We start from the raw sequence: 14,211 nt of genomic DNA on the forward strand, positions 1-14,211 counted from the left end.
AACTGAGCCCCCCAGGCACCCCAAAAACAATACTTTAAAAATCAGTGTGTGTATGTGTGTCCGTTGTATGCATACATGCACACAAATAGCTAAGGATGGCTTACAACTCATGCAGTTATATTAGTTTATTATGTTTACTTATTTTAAAAATGAGAATAATGCTTCTCTCATGGAGTCGCTGGAGCCAGATACACTATTAAATGTCAAAACACTGAAAAAAAAAAAAAAAAACCCTTCTTGTCTGCCTTTCCCAAAGAGGCCTTGAAATCTAATAAAAAGCTAGATTGTAGATATGATGGATTTTTTTTCACATTCTAAAGGCTTATAAAGAGTCCATCAAGCCAAAAGAAGATGTTGTAAAGTCCAAGGCTTTCACAGAAACCAGTCTGCCTCTTAGTTCCTACATCCCTGAAGAAGGGTATCTATCATAATTGTGCTTATTGCAGTAAAGGAGAAGTAACAAAAAATAAAAAAAAAAACCCTCTACATCTTTCTAATATACCATGAAACTGTGTATTTGTATCTATAGATACTCTTGTAACTTGGTGTAGTAGCCCAAGCAAGAGATGCTAAGGAGTAAATTAGGGATTAGGGATAAAGAATTAGAGATGAACAAGAAATATTAGAAACTGAAAATGCTCAGGCTTGATAAAGTGGGATATGAAGTTAGAGAAGGGTGGGAGTGAAGGGTGTTTCTCAGATTCTTGGCTTGAAGTTTGAGGCAATAGAAGAATGAGGGCAGATTTGGCAGATTTACTGGGTTGGATGATGTCTCCTCAAAATTCATGTACTTCTTTGGTCCTCAGAATGTGACCTTATTTAGAAAGGTCATTGTGGTTGTAATTGGTTACGATGAACTTATCCTGGAGAAGGGCCCTTCACCCAATATAACTGCTGTCCTTAAAAGACGCAGAGATGGAAATCACATAGAGGAAGACAAACATAGGACAATGGAGGCAGAGATTGGAGTCATGTAGCTGCAAGGGATTTGCTAGCCACCACCAGAAGCCGGGAGTCATGCAACAGATTCTTCTTCTGAGTCCCAGCAAGAAAGAATCAACCCTTCTGAGATCTTGATTTGGGATTGCTGGCCTCCCAAAATATGTGGGAGTAAATTCATGTTGTTTGAAGGCACTGAAACCAAGATAATTTGTTATAACAGCCCTAGGAAACTAATATAGTGGGTATGGGGGAAGATGATGAGTAAAAGAGGAATCAGAGGTAAAGATATCCAACATTTGGTTGACATTGGTATCCAGGAGGTAAATATAATATGAGACCTCCTAAGGCAAGTACGTGGAATGAAAAAGGAAGTGAGAGGAAGTGGAAATCTGGGAAGTGAGTTCTCCTGGGAGCCCGAAAAGAGGAGCTGGAAAGGGCATTGCCATAGCAACAAGGGCATGTAGACCGTCAAAATGTGTGGCATGATCAAGAGGTCATAGTCATGAGATGACCTAGTAGGAGAAGGGCTGAAAATATTTTTTATTTGACAAGTAGAAAGTCCGAGAAATAGCTTTATGATTGGGAGGTGGAAGCCAGAATTTATTGGTAAGAAGTGGAAAGTAAGCGAATGGGGTCAGGTGTTGAGTACTCATCCTAGGATTATAGCTGAAAGATGGAAGAAAAAGGTGGATAGATAGTGGGGGTCAGGACATAGGGTCAAATTAATTTTTAGTTCTTGTTCCAAGGAGAGACTTGGTTCTCTCTTCAGATGCCATGAAGAGGTGATTAGTGTGGGAGAGGTTGAAGGTACTGAATAGATAATTCATGGAGCTGATTTCCAAAGGAGGTAATGGGATTAGAACTAAAGTGGGGGCCTTCAACATGTATTTTTCAATTTATAACAGAAGCTTGAAATTTCTCTAAGGGACCATAGTTACTTTTTCTTTCAGTGGAAATGATCATACATGTTAAGGGAATGGAACCTTCTTTTTTAAAGATTGATTTTATCTATCTTAGAGGGAGAAAGAGGGAGAGTGCAGTGGGGAGGGGTGGACAAAGAGGGAGAAAGAGTCTTAAGTGGAATCTGCTCTGAGGCTCCTGCGGAGCTCAATCTCAGGACCCTGAGATCACAACCTGAGGTGAAACCAAGAGTCAACAACAGCACTTAACTGACTTCACCACTCAGGCACCTGGGGGAATGGAAACTTCTATTTGCTGAGCAACAAACCAGGCCCACACTAGGTGCTTTCACATATTTCATTTATTCTCCAGCCTGTGGAGTTGATCTTATGGCTCTCTTTTCTAAATAAGTAGGTGAAAAGAACATCTACTCAAAGCCATGTAATAGAAAGTGGTGGAGTTGAGATAAAAAAGCCAGATTTGGGGATCCCTGGGTGGCGCAGCGGTTTGGCGCCTGCCTTTGGCCCAGGGCGCGATCCTGGAGACCCGGGATCGAATCCCACGTCGGGCTCCCGGTGCATGGAGCCTGCTTCTCCCTCTGCCTGTGTCTCTGCCTCTCTCTCTCTCTCTGTGACTATCATAAATAAATAAAAATTAAAAAAAAAAAAAAGAAGGTGGCTTTAAAAAAAAAAAAAAAAAGCCAGATTTGATTGGTGCCTAAATTCACAGCCTACCATTCTACTTAGCTCATTCACTCATATTGGACATTCTTTTTTTTAAAACAATTATTTATTCATTAATAGATTATTCATTTTTCATCCTCTTAAATTAGCCACATGATAGTTTGTTTTTTTTTTTTTAATTACTGTTGTTTTAATGTAAGTCCTACACCCAGTGTGGGGCTCGAACTCATGACCCCAAGATCAAGAATCACATGTACCAGTCAGGCACCCCCTGACTTTTTTTCTTCTTCATATTGGACATTCTTCACAGTCACTGCTGAGCATGACACCTGTCCCCTGCCCCTCCTCAGTATTAGTTGTTGGACGGTTACAAAAAAGCAATGTGATCATGTGGGCAGTTCATCCACTGTATCCTGACATAGTCAAAGTGCTATACCACCGAGCCAGGGGTGGTCTACACCAGCTCATTTCAGGTTTTCCATTCACTGGCACCAAGTGGATTTGACACTTCAGAAATGGGACCAGTCTACAATGTGGGGGGTGCAGTTTTTATTTGTTTGCCTCAGGGAAGAGTGGGAGCAGGTTTTCAGGAGAAAGGGGGACATATTTTCCTCATAGGGTAGATCTGGGTCAGCTCCCTGAGATGAGATGTTTATGGAATTTTGCCAAAAAAATATTAAGTTGTTCCAACTCTGAGGAGTCCATATTTTGGATTGTAGTTTGAATGCTTTGAAAGCACACACAAACCTTTCAGTTTTAACTGCAAAACGAGGAGAAACAAAGCACCTTTTTTACTCATAGATGTTTATTTTTACCGACTTTACATAAGTATCCTATTTTATCCTAATTTGTTGATAACTTTTTATATTATTTATCAGTGATTTTTATTGGTCTTAATAGTGGATTGAGTTCCTCACTTTGTTGGTTTTGTCTCAGTATGATCCACTTGAAACTGAAAACACAGGTTTTATCTAAAAACATATCAAATTATCTTAAAAAATAAAAACATCAAATTATCTTAAGAAAGATTGTTAAGGCTTACCTTATTTGTTAACTTTCAGATATTTTTATCATAAAGCCATCATGCAATTCAGAACATTTAAAGATTTTTTGGGATCCCTGGGTGGCGTAGCGGTTTAGCGCCTGCCTTTGGCCCAGGGCGCGATCCTGGAGACCCAGGATCGAGTCCCACGTCGGGCTCCCGGTGCATGGAGCCTGCTTCCCACTCTGCCTGTGTCTCTGCCTCTCTCTCTCTCACTGTGTGCCTATCATAAGTAAATAAAAATTAAAAAAAAAAAAGAACATTTAAAGATTTTTAAATTTCAGCTTTAATATTCAATACTGAGTATCTTCCAGCCTTGGTACAATTATAAGGTTTTATCTTTATATTAATGTAATAATGGTATCCTATTGCAAATTTTTAAAAAATTAGCATTTTTCATTCTTATGTAAAGTGACCCATGAAATAGCTTTTGGTTAGATGAACTTCAGATCTTAAGGTTATGAAACAGAGAATTTTCCAGTTTACCAAATGGGTACATTCTAATTTTGTTCCATCCTGTGGTAATCATTGTTTTGAGAAATGAAAAAACAAAAGAAAAACATACCCAATCCATTAAAATACATTGCTTTAAATATTAGCAATGTTCTAATGTATAATTCAGTTTTTCCAAGAACAGTTATGTGCTTGCTTTTGTAAATTCTTCACCAAGAGTCAGATTCTTACTCAATCTTATCTTTTTTGTCAACTCTCCCCCATTACATTCTAATGAGTTATTCTACATGCTATTTCCAGAGCAGGTGATGTTTGCCACTGAATATACCACTAAGTTTTAAACTTCAAAAATTTTTTAAAAGATTTTATTTATTTATTCATGAGAGAGAGAGAGAGAGAGAGGCAGAGACACAGGCAGAAGGAGAAGCAGGCTCCATGCAGGGAGCACAATGTGGGACTTGATCCCAGGACTGCTGAGCCACCCGGGCTGCCCTAACTTAAAAATTTTTAAAGTGTTTTTGAGATAACATACATTGCAGTGAAAATCAAATTTCAGAATTGCATTAAGAAGAAAATAGGCTCTACGTATATTTCCACCATGAATTAGAAAAACCCTTTGCATATATGTAGCTTTAAAAAACAAACTTGATGTAACATATACCCTATTTCTCACTTAATATATCATCTAAATATATGTTTCCTAGTTAACAAATTATATTTTTAGTGTCTGCATCGTGTTCTATTACATTTGTGACTAACCTTTATAGTAAAAATGTGTAGAATGTCTCCTAGTTTGGTTTTATGAACAGAAAGATAGTTAAATAACTTTGTTCATAATTTTTACATACTTTACGTACCTATTTGATTAATTCCTTTGGATAAATTTCTAAACACAGAGTTGGAAACATAGCATGTTCACTTTTTAAAGACTTTTGATACATTTTGCAAAATTTCTTTTCAGAAGGTGAACAGAATATTTTTTAGCCCTGCAAAGCATCATTTTCTAATGCTTCAAATCTCTGTTTTCATCTTTTGTCTGCTCTCTGCCATGAAACTTTATTATACTTTGTGCTACCTCTCCTTGCCCTAATCTCTCCTTTTTGTTCTTCAGAATCATTTGGTCCTGCTTTCTGGAACACCTGTTCAATCACAATAAACTCCTCTTTACCTCCACTTTTTTGCCTAGCCCTGGAGCTAGTATCTCACTTCCTCTGAGCTCTTTCTGTTGGAGACTCTTTATCATTCCATAGTTCATGAATCTCAGGGTGGGGAGGTGGGTCACACGCCCTCCATATATCCATTTCTCACCTCTAAACCATTATTTCTCCACCCTCTGTTACCCACCCCAGTGTCTGAGCCATCCAGCTATACAGCCCCCTGCCAGTGCTCATTCCTATCATCTACTCGCCACTTAAACAAACGCTTCCTTCACTGAACACTCTAGTGACTGGTGTGCAGTCATCTTTTCCCAGCCTTCCTCTGTCCTCCATCTGAGTGACTTCATATCTCCATCCAAGACCATGACCTCTCAGTTTTTGACCTCTACAACTCAAGCAGTAATCTCTTTACTACTTCTTACCCAACTATTTCTGCAGCCACACCCTGGACTTGTGCTTGTTATCATATGAAATTGTTCCTTCCTACAACTTCAAATTCAGAAACTCTCTGGGCATAGTACTATATATATGTAGTGTGTGTATATGGTAAGATTTTATATAATATATAAATATTAATATATATATTTAAATACCAATCCAACAGTTTACACCTGTACTTGTCCCTTGGTTTCATTGGGAGAGCGGATTCTTTGGCCCATGTATTTTCACTCTCCATGCTCTTACTGCTTGGAGTAAGATGTTTCTCAGTGGACTTTATGTTTCCATCAGCACAAGTCAGTGAAGAACCTAAGAATGCTGTGTGGTTCCCTTTACCACCTTCTCCCCTACAATGACAGCAACTCCATAGCCTCATCTGTTTTGAGTCCTCCATGACCTAATGTCCCCATATCTTCTTATTTATGCAGGTTACTGGAGGAATCTTTATGCTCCTAAGGAGTATGACCAACTTTCCTGGCTTTTCTCGACCTGAGAGGTTTCCCAGGATGCTATTTATATAGAATAAGCCCTTGACTTAAAGAGTATACACTTCTGAAATTTCTGAAATCCCTTAGTTCTTTTTATATATCACCTGTCTTCATCTTTTGCTCTGCTTGGTGACAAAATAGCTATCAACAGCTCCTAGCCTGAACTCTCAAGTTTAAATTCAAAGAGAAAAAGGAATTTTTACCTAGTAGCTTTGGCACCAGTCCTAAGATGGACTAACTTGCATCGTGAACCCATTCTTTAAGTATTTGCTGGGTTGGAAAAATGTAATAAGCCTGCTGGGGCAGGTTTGAGTCACATACCACTTCTGAACTAATCACTGTGGCTAGGTGCATCTGGAGCTCAGATTTGTAAGATCTGAGTCTCAACTTTATTCTTGGAAACAACTGAATCACATGGAGTAAATATAGGAGGGAAGGCTTCGCATAGTGGAAATGGATGTTAAGAAGATGAACTCTTTACTATCCATCAAACTGGTGACACACAGATTAAAACAAAACAGAAGCATAAATGGGTACTGATTAAACTTGTAAGACTGTCTTATGAATAAAGACTGAATGTTATTAGTGCATAGATTTAATGACATTTATTTAGCTACATTTTTAATATCCTGATTCTTGACTGTCTTGACTCTATTCTCTTTTCTTCTAAATAATTAAGCTTTATAGAAATAAATTGTTTGTTATAGTCCTCTTTAATCATTAATGGATTTTACTTTAAATTCTGCCTGTTAAAATAATATTTTGAAGATAAATAATAAGGGAATCATCCCTTACACAAATATTTTTGCAGCTAATATTTAAGAAGACATATTAACAGGGGCACCTGGGTGGCTCAGTGGTTGAGCGTCTGCCTTTGGCTCAGGGTGTGATCCCGGGGTCCTGGGATCGAGTCCTGCCCCAGGTTCCCCACGCGGAGCCTGCTTCTTCCTCTGCCTATGTCTCTGTCTCTCTCTCTGTGTCTCTCATGAATAAAAAGAAGACATTAACAATAAAAAAGAAAACATTGACACATGATTTGGGAGATAATAGAAAATTATAACTAAACTCAAAAGCTTGCTTATGAGGCCAATTCAGCTTTTCATGTGACCCTGAAGAAGTCTCCAAATCCATTGAGATTTCAGTTTTTGTCAACTTGATTGTTCCAATATGAATAATATGATTTCAGTTCTTCATAAAATCAATACATTGAAAAACGTACCCGAATTATTCTACTAGAGTCTAGAATTCCCTATTTTAATGCTACATGTGCCCATTCATTTTCAGATTTATTTCTCTGAATGGTAATAATAGATGTCCTTCATTAAAGCTTTTAATGAGGGCACCTGACTGGCTCAGTTGGTGGAGCATGTGATTCTCAGTCTGGGAGTTGTGAGTTCGAGCCCCACATTAGGTGTAGAGATTACTTAAAAATATTAAATAAATAAAGTGTGATAGTGTTTAAAAAAAATGCTTTTAGGGGCACCGGGTGGCTCAGTGGTTGAGTGTCTGCCTTTGGCTCAGGTCATGATTCTGGGACCCTGGGGTCGAGTCCCACATCTCCCCCCACAGGGAGCCTGCTTCTCCTTCTGCCTATGTCTCTGCCTCTCTCTGTGTGTCTCTCATGAATAAATAAATAAATAAGTAAATAATCTTTAAAGAAGCTTTTAATGAATTTTGGAACTCATCTCATGCATCTTTGATATGAATAGTTAACTAAATACAAATAAACAAGCATCTATTAAAAAGCACCCTCCTGGATTCAGGTACCTGTGGTCAGTGATGTAGTGCATACAGGAATGAGTGAGACTCCATCTTTTCTAAAGAAGCTTAGAATTACATCTGTTTTGAAGAGGTGGGGGAAGATAATATACACAACTTTCCTGCAAGGCAGATATTAGTAAGGATCACAAAAGAACTAAAAAGTGCTGTCGGGTTTCAAAGAAGAGAAAGATAAACTTTGAGATTAATCAGAAAGACTTTATAGAACACGCACTAATTGGGATGGCCCTTGAAGGACTGATGGAATTTCAATGAATGGGCAAGATATCCCTGATTGAGAAAACAGCATGAACGGAGGTATAAATACATAAAAGAATGGGACAGAACTATGTAGAATTTTATGGACTTCGAAAAGATGAGGGTGCAAGGATACATTTTAGCTGTAGTGAATCTTGAATGTTGGCATGAAGACTTTGGACTTAAATTTGGAGTTAATTTGCATTCTCACAAGTTTTTGAGTAGGGAGTCATAATCAGTGCTGCACTTTGAGTCAAAAATTATTTTAACAGGTTCTTTAGATGAGGGTAAATGTGAGTAGGGTACAGTTTTTAAAAGAAACCAGGGATCCCTGGGTGGCGCAGTGGTTTGGCGCCTGCCTTTGGCCCAGGGCGCGATCCTGGAGACCCGGGATCGAATCCCACGTCGGGCTCCCGGTGCATGGAGCCTGCTTCTCCCTCTGCCTGTGTCTGTGCCTCTCTCTCTCTCTCTCTGTGTGTGACTATCATAAATAAATAAAAAAAAAATAAAAGAAACCAGATAATGGAAAAAAGTGATTATTAGTAGAATCGGTTTAAAGTAATACTAAAGGTTTCTGATTTATGGCCAATTCAGTATGAATTGGTATCGCCAAGTGGTTTTCCAACAAACGTAGTATATTTTTAAGTTGTATTAATAATAGTGTCTTATCCAGAACAAAGGACGTGATGGTCCAACTCCATTCTGCTGTGATTAAATTGTTCTCCCTCTCTCCCACCAAAAAACTATCAGAAATTTAGAGGCATAACTCAAAGTGCTCCATAGGAAAGGGCAGTTTCTCTGTAATCTTGTACTCATCTTATAAGCAAGTAGTAATTTTGCATTCTACTTTGATATGTTTATTTTGTTTTGATATATAAATATGCTTTGAGATAGATACTCTCAAGTAAGACTGCTTTGGTAGGCAAAATTTATCACGTGGTTGTGAGTACATTCTGGCACACAGTCAAATGTTTACAAGAATACAGGGTTCTTAGTTCCAGAAGCACACAGCCTTAGCAGTGTGTGGAACCCACAAGCTCTCAACAGACTGAGAATTCTGAGTTTGACACAGATCGGTTCACAATTAAGATTTCCATTGGTTAGCGTTTGTGTTGCATGGGTTAACCTAGAAAGTTGTCACTGCTAATATCAAAGTCTTTGGCAATAGGTTGCATAAATATATATGTGAACTTCTTATAGAAAAATCATAAAAGCATTGTTATATTTGAAAATGGCGGCCTGTGTCTCTAGCTCCTGAGGTGGTGAGGTAAGAGGTTGAACAGCTCTGAGATATTACATTTGGTTGCAACATTTGTGGGCTTATGTGTTTTGTTTGGTCATGTTCCTATTTTTTAAATTGGTGCTTTGAGGAAAACAGATATTGAATAAATAAAATGTTGTGAATTATTGTTTAGGAAATTTTAAAATTAAAATAACTTTTTCTGACTTTGTATTTGGCCTTTATTTAATTTCTTTTATACTCTCTTCACCAAGATTTCTGTGAAAGCTTTTCTAAAAAAATTTACTTATTTGAGAGAGAGAATGTGTGAGTGCGCATGAGCAGCAGTGGGAGGCAGAGGGAGAGGGAGAGAGAGAGAGAATCTCCATCAGACTCCCCGCTGAATGTGGAGCGGGCTGGATCTCACAACCCTGGGATCTTGACCCTGAGATCACAACCTGAGCTGAAATCAAGAGTTGGACGCTTAACTGACCGAGCCACCCAGGCACCCATCTGTGAAAGCTGTTTTAAAACAGCTACTAATCTAAGTGGGAAATTCCCTTCCCAGAGACTAGCTCCAGACCAGCTTTTAGTGATTTGGTTGCCAGACCGTGTAATTCCCTTGAGCTTCATTTTATTATAATTAAAGCAAAAGAGGCTTAGGCAATCTGGTTATTTTAGCCATAATACTGTATGGGTTGTATCACTGCAGAGGTGTTTGCCTATTTGCCCTCAATGACTCATCATAGTTTAGGGAGAAGAAGACCAGCCTGAAAGTGAGGAGATTAGATTATTTTGGGGTTTTAGTAAATTGTTTGATAGGTTAAAAATGCCCAGTCCTCATGTATTTTACCATTTTGCCTAGGAGCACTGTTTTCTCATCATTATTAAACTACAGCAAAAACACTTTCTTAATGCTAAGGAATATGCTAAGCACTGAGGAAATCAGGTTGAACAAAATTAAAGTTCTAGCCCTTGAACAACACGGGGTTAATGTTAAGTAGATAAATAACTGTAAAGTAAGACAACCAATGCCATCAGTAGCAGTATGATTTGGGTATAAAGATGCTCAGAGGTGTTTATGAGTAATTCTAAAATCAGGGACAGTTTCCCAGAGGCGGTGATGATAACTACATCATAACAGGTAACCAATAGTTTGCCAGGCAAAGGGGAGTGTGTCCTGGGAAGAGGGAAGAGCCTTAAAATGTGTGACGTGTTTAGGGAAATATAATTGAATTACGTAGTGGACTGAGCAGATGTGGCTGGAAGTTTGATGGGAAGTAAAGTAGATTCAGAAGTGCCTTACATATCATGCTAAGTAGCTTGGACTTGAATGATGGCTTTAGATTAGGGGAATAACAGATTCTTACTTGGTACCCATGGTGTCCTGGCTGCAAGCCCATGTCTCTCGGAGCACCGAGAGGTCTTCCTCTACGGTAAGATGTAAGGGAGTAGGGAAGATCGGGGTGAGGCTGTACTCATGTTCTGTACTCATGTGTATGTTTTTAGATTCGCTGATTTAGTCATTGCCTTTGTCCTAAGGGGTAGGTTGGATATAGATGAAAAATACGACAATTTAGATTTGTTGAATGTAGACGGAGACGTTTATTGATTCAAATTGAAGGTCTTTCCTAGAAATTGCTGTACTTAGGGTTATGTGTTGAAATGCGTTAGGAAAAGACTTGTAAAATTCTTATGTTTTCCCCATTTTTGGTCTGTCAACAGATGATATCTAAATAGCAAAATTCTTTGAAACTATGAAAGCTTTGAAAGTCGTATTTTAAATGTGATTGAAAAAAGAATGACCTCCTTTATGTGTGTATGTGCTTTTCTAAATAGACTTTTTTGGCCGTAGATTTTGGCTATGATGCCTTAGTTTTCTGTCAGCTTCTCTAAAGATCCAGGGATAGAGTTTAAATTAAGGATACATTCAAGAGTACCCTTCAGGGGAGGAACTAGTTCTGCTCCGATTTTTATTTAGCGACAGCTGGAGAGCATTCTGAAAAATGTGCATAAGTTATGTAATTAGTCACTTAGGGCCCCTGGCCTCCTGTTAACCTGGCCCTCTTGAGAAGCAGTGCTCTGGGAGCAGCTGGGTCAGACTCAGTGCTGACTAGTGCCGTTGCCTAGCAGTCCCAGAGGAGCAGTCATAAGGGGTTGTTGCCGAGCAACTAGGGGGCCAGGATGGTGCATCATCCCCCATGGAGTTTTAGAGTAGTGCCCCCCCTCCCATGGACGAAGCAGTACGGTTTGGCAGGGGGCCCAGCCTCCCTCAGAGGCACAGGGGTTGTTAGCAGTAAGTATTTGACCTCAGAATCAAAGATGATAACTTCTCTTCTATGAACATGCAAACACTATCTGGAATTACTGATGTGAACTGAATTAAACCTGAACTGAAAGCAAGTCAGGTAGCTGTCGCAGCTAGAGTTCATTGCAAATCCTTCTTTCTCCTTCAGGCCTAGTGGCAAGGTAAGGTTTCTGGGGAGTGGAAAAGTAATTTTTCTGTACACCTTGTGAAATATGTAACTTTCCCTATTAGTATTTAGCCAAAGCAAGTATTGGAGAAAAATCAGCAAGCTCACTCTGGTCTCGTAAGTCAGAAGATGATTCACCAGGCCCACATCTTATTTTATTTATAATTTTTATCCCGGTCCATAAGTGACTCTTTAGGAGAGTTGATAAAATGTCAAAACTAATCAGCTCTCATAAGAAGACTGAGTTCTGCTTTTAGGGTTTAAAGTTGCCAGTGTTGAGCAGGCCTTAAGATCCAGGCGCATATTTTGAAGGCCAAAATTGAGCTCTTTCAATATCTTGGAAGAGCACATGGTTGCATCAAAGGCTAACATGTGAAGCAGAGGAATGTGCATCTGTCAGAGTTGAAAAATAAAACACTGACCAGCTAGAGAGAAGTGATACGAACCTTATTTCCCTTCCTCCCACTTTGTTTCCATCTAATACTTCTGGCCTTGAGCTTTCACTGTTTGCCCGCTGCTGTGAGGACAAAGGGGGGGCTTCTTTGTTGTATTAGGGTCTGTATTCCTTGAGGGAACTATATTCTTTAAAAACAACAAGAACAGCCAATTAAAAGCTTAGAAATTCCTCTCAAGAATTGCACACAGATTTTTGTTTGACACACATATATGCACACACACTCAGGTGTCTGAGCCAGTCAATTAGGGGACTACTTGGGTATTTATATCAATACTAAAGAGAAAATTGTAATGTTTCTCTGAGATACCTTATTTATAGCTACTTACCATTTAAAAGTGATCATTTTGCTCTTTTTATCATGTATATCATTGGTAGGAGCATTCGATTTATTTTTTTATAAAGTCATAGAAGAGTAGAGCAAATCTAAAACAGTAAGCATAGTGTGTACAGGGCTTTATTCTTCGAAGTTGTATGACTTTGATTAAGTACACGGCATTAAAACCTTCCAGTATAACTGTATGTGATAGGTAATATTATTAAGAATATTTTACGTGTAGGGAAGCGTAGGCCTGCCCAGAAAGGTTAAATAACCAGGCCAAATATACACAGCGAAGATTTATAATCAGAAAGTACGCCTTTAGACTCTGAGCTCTCCATCATTACAGACTACTCTGAGTACCGTGTTATTTCATGAGGGCAACCCAGTTGGTATTCACAACAGGCTTCTTTTAGGTTCTAATGATACAAGAGAATGCAAGAGAACGCAAACGATGAAATCATTTACATAACCAAGTTTGCTTATCTTATGCTATGGGCTTATAGTCCACAGAAGGAAGCCTTTTTAATTATGCTTCTTTACATCCACCCAAATTCTGTGAACGTGTAAGATAAATTCAGCAGACACTTGGCATTGAAGTTGTTTCTCTTCAGTATAAAATGTGAGGTATATATATATATATATATATATATATATATTTTTTTTTTTTTTTTTGGTGTATGAGATGTGCAGGAATGGGAAGTGGTTAAAAGAAAAATCAAAGGAAATGAATAAGTGAATTGTTTTTGAATCAATTCTCCAAAAAATTCATATTTCATAGAGCTTTGAAGCAAAATAGTAAGTGTTAAGGACCTACTGTTTGGTCATAAGAGAAAAATAATATAGGGGAAAAGTTATATATACCAGCCAGGTTAGTAGTCCCAAAAATATTGTGAGGCGTCATGGTGCATAGTAGATCAATCATAAGCTTTAGAGTCAGAACAGAATTTGAATCCTGTCTCTGTGACTTATTCGCTATGTCACCTTAGGGGTAGGTGTCTCGCCATCTCTAAGCTTTGAAAAAAAAAGCTATGTGGTAGGTTAGTTGTGAAGATTAAATGGGATAAAATGCTACATGTCTAGCAAGGCTTATGACACAGAACACTTTTTATTAAATTTTAAAATTCCTTTGTCTCCTCTCCCACCCAGCAGCAGCAACACTGACAACGAAGTAAAAAGAGAGTTTTCCTGGAACATAAAGGATCAAGGGAATTTCACAGTGGGATTACTGGGGCAGAGTTTGTCAATGTTTTTTTTTTTTTTTTTTAAGATTTTATTTATTTATTCATGAGAGACACAGAAAGAGAGAGAGAGAGAGGGAGAGAGAGAGAGAGGCAGAGACACAGGCAGAGGAAGAAGGAGACTCCATGCAGGGAGCCCGATGTGGGACTCAATCCCGGGTCTCAAGGATCACGCCCTGGGCCAAAGGCAGGCGCTAAACTGCTGAGCCACCTGGGCTGCCCCGTCAACATTTTTAAAACAGAGTTGGTCAACTTTGGAATTCGGCAAAGTTGCCCAATTCCTATATAAAAGCAGTTGTACAATGCAGGCAGCTCATTTTTAATTAGAAAACTTGGTTTTTGCCTTTTAAAAATGTTTATGATACTTGACTTGAATCTAAGAGGA

General features: G+C 38.6%; 1 protein-coding gene across 6 annotated transcripts in view; it reads left to right on the plus strand.

The window, feature by feature from the left end:
• Window positions 1-11,473: 11,473 nt before the first annotated feature.
• Window positions 11,474-14,211, plus strand: part of PKIB (cAMP-dependent protein kinase inhibitor beta) — an 88,962-nt gene continuing 86,224 nt past the window's right edge. For 5 of the 6 annotated variants that reach the window (XM_049115094.1, XM_049115086.1, XM_049115091.1 and 2 more), the window contains exon 1: window positions 11,475-11,634. The gene's annotated coding sequence lies outside the window, so the exon portion shown is untranslated. Of the gene's footprint in view, window positions 11,635-14,211 lie in introns of all 6 variants that reach the window. The other variant, XM_049115081.1, reaches the window with a different exon arrangement.

Source organism: Canis lupus, chromosome 1 (genome assembly GCF_003254725.2).
Source record: "Canis lupus dingo isolate Sandy chromosome 1, ASM325472v2, whole genome shotgun sequence".
NCBI lineage: Eukaryota > Metazoa > Chordata > Mammalia > Carnivora > Canidae > Canis > Canis lupus.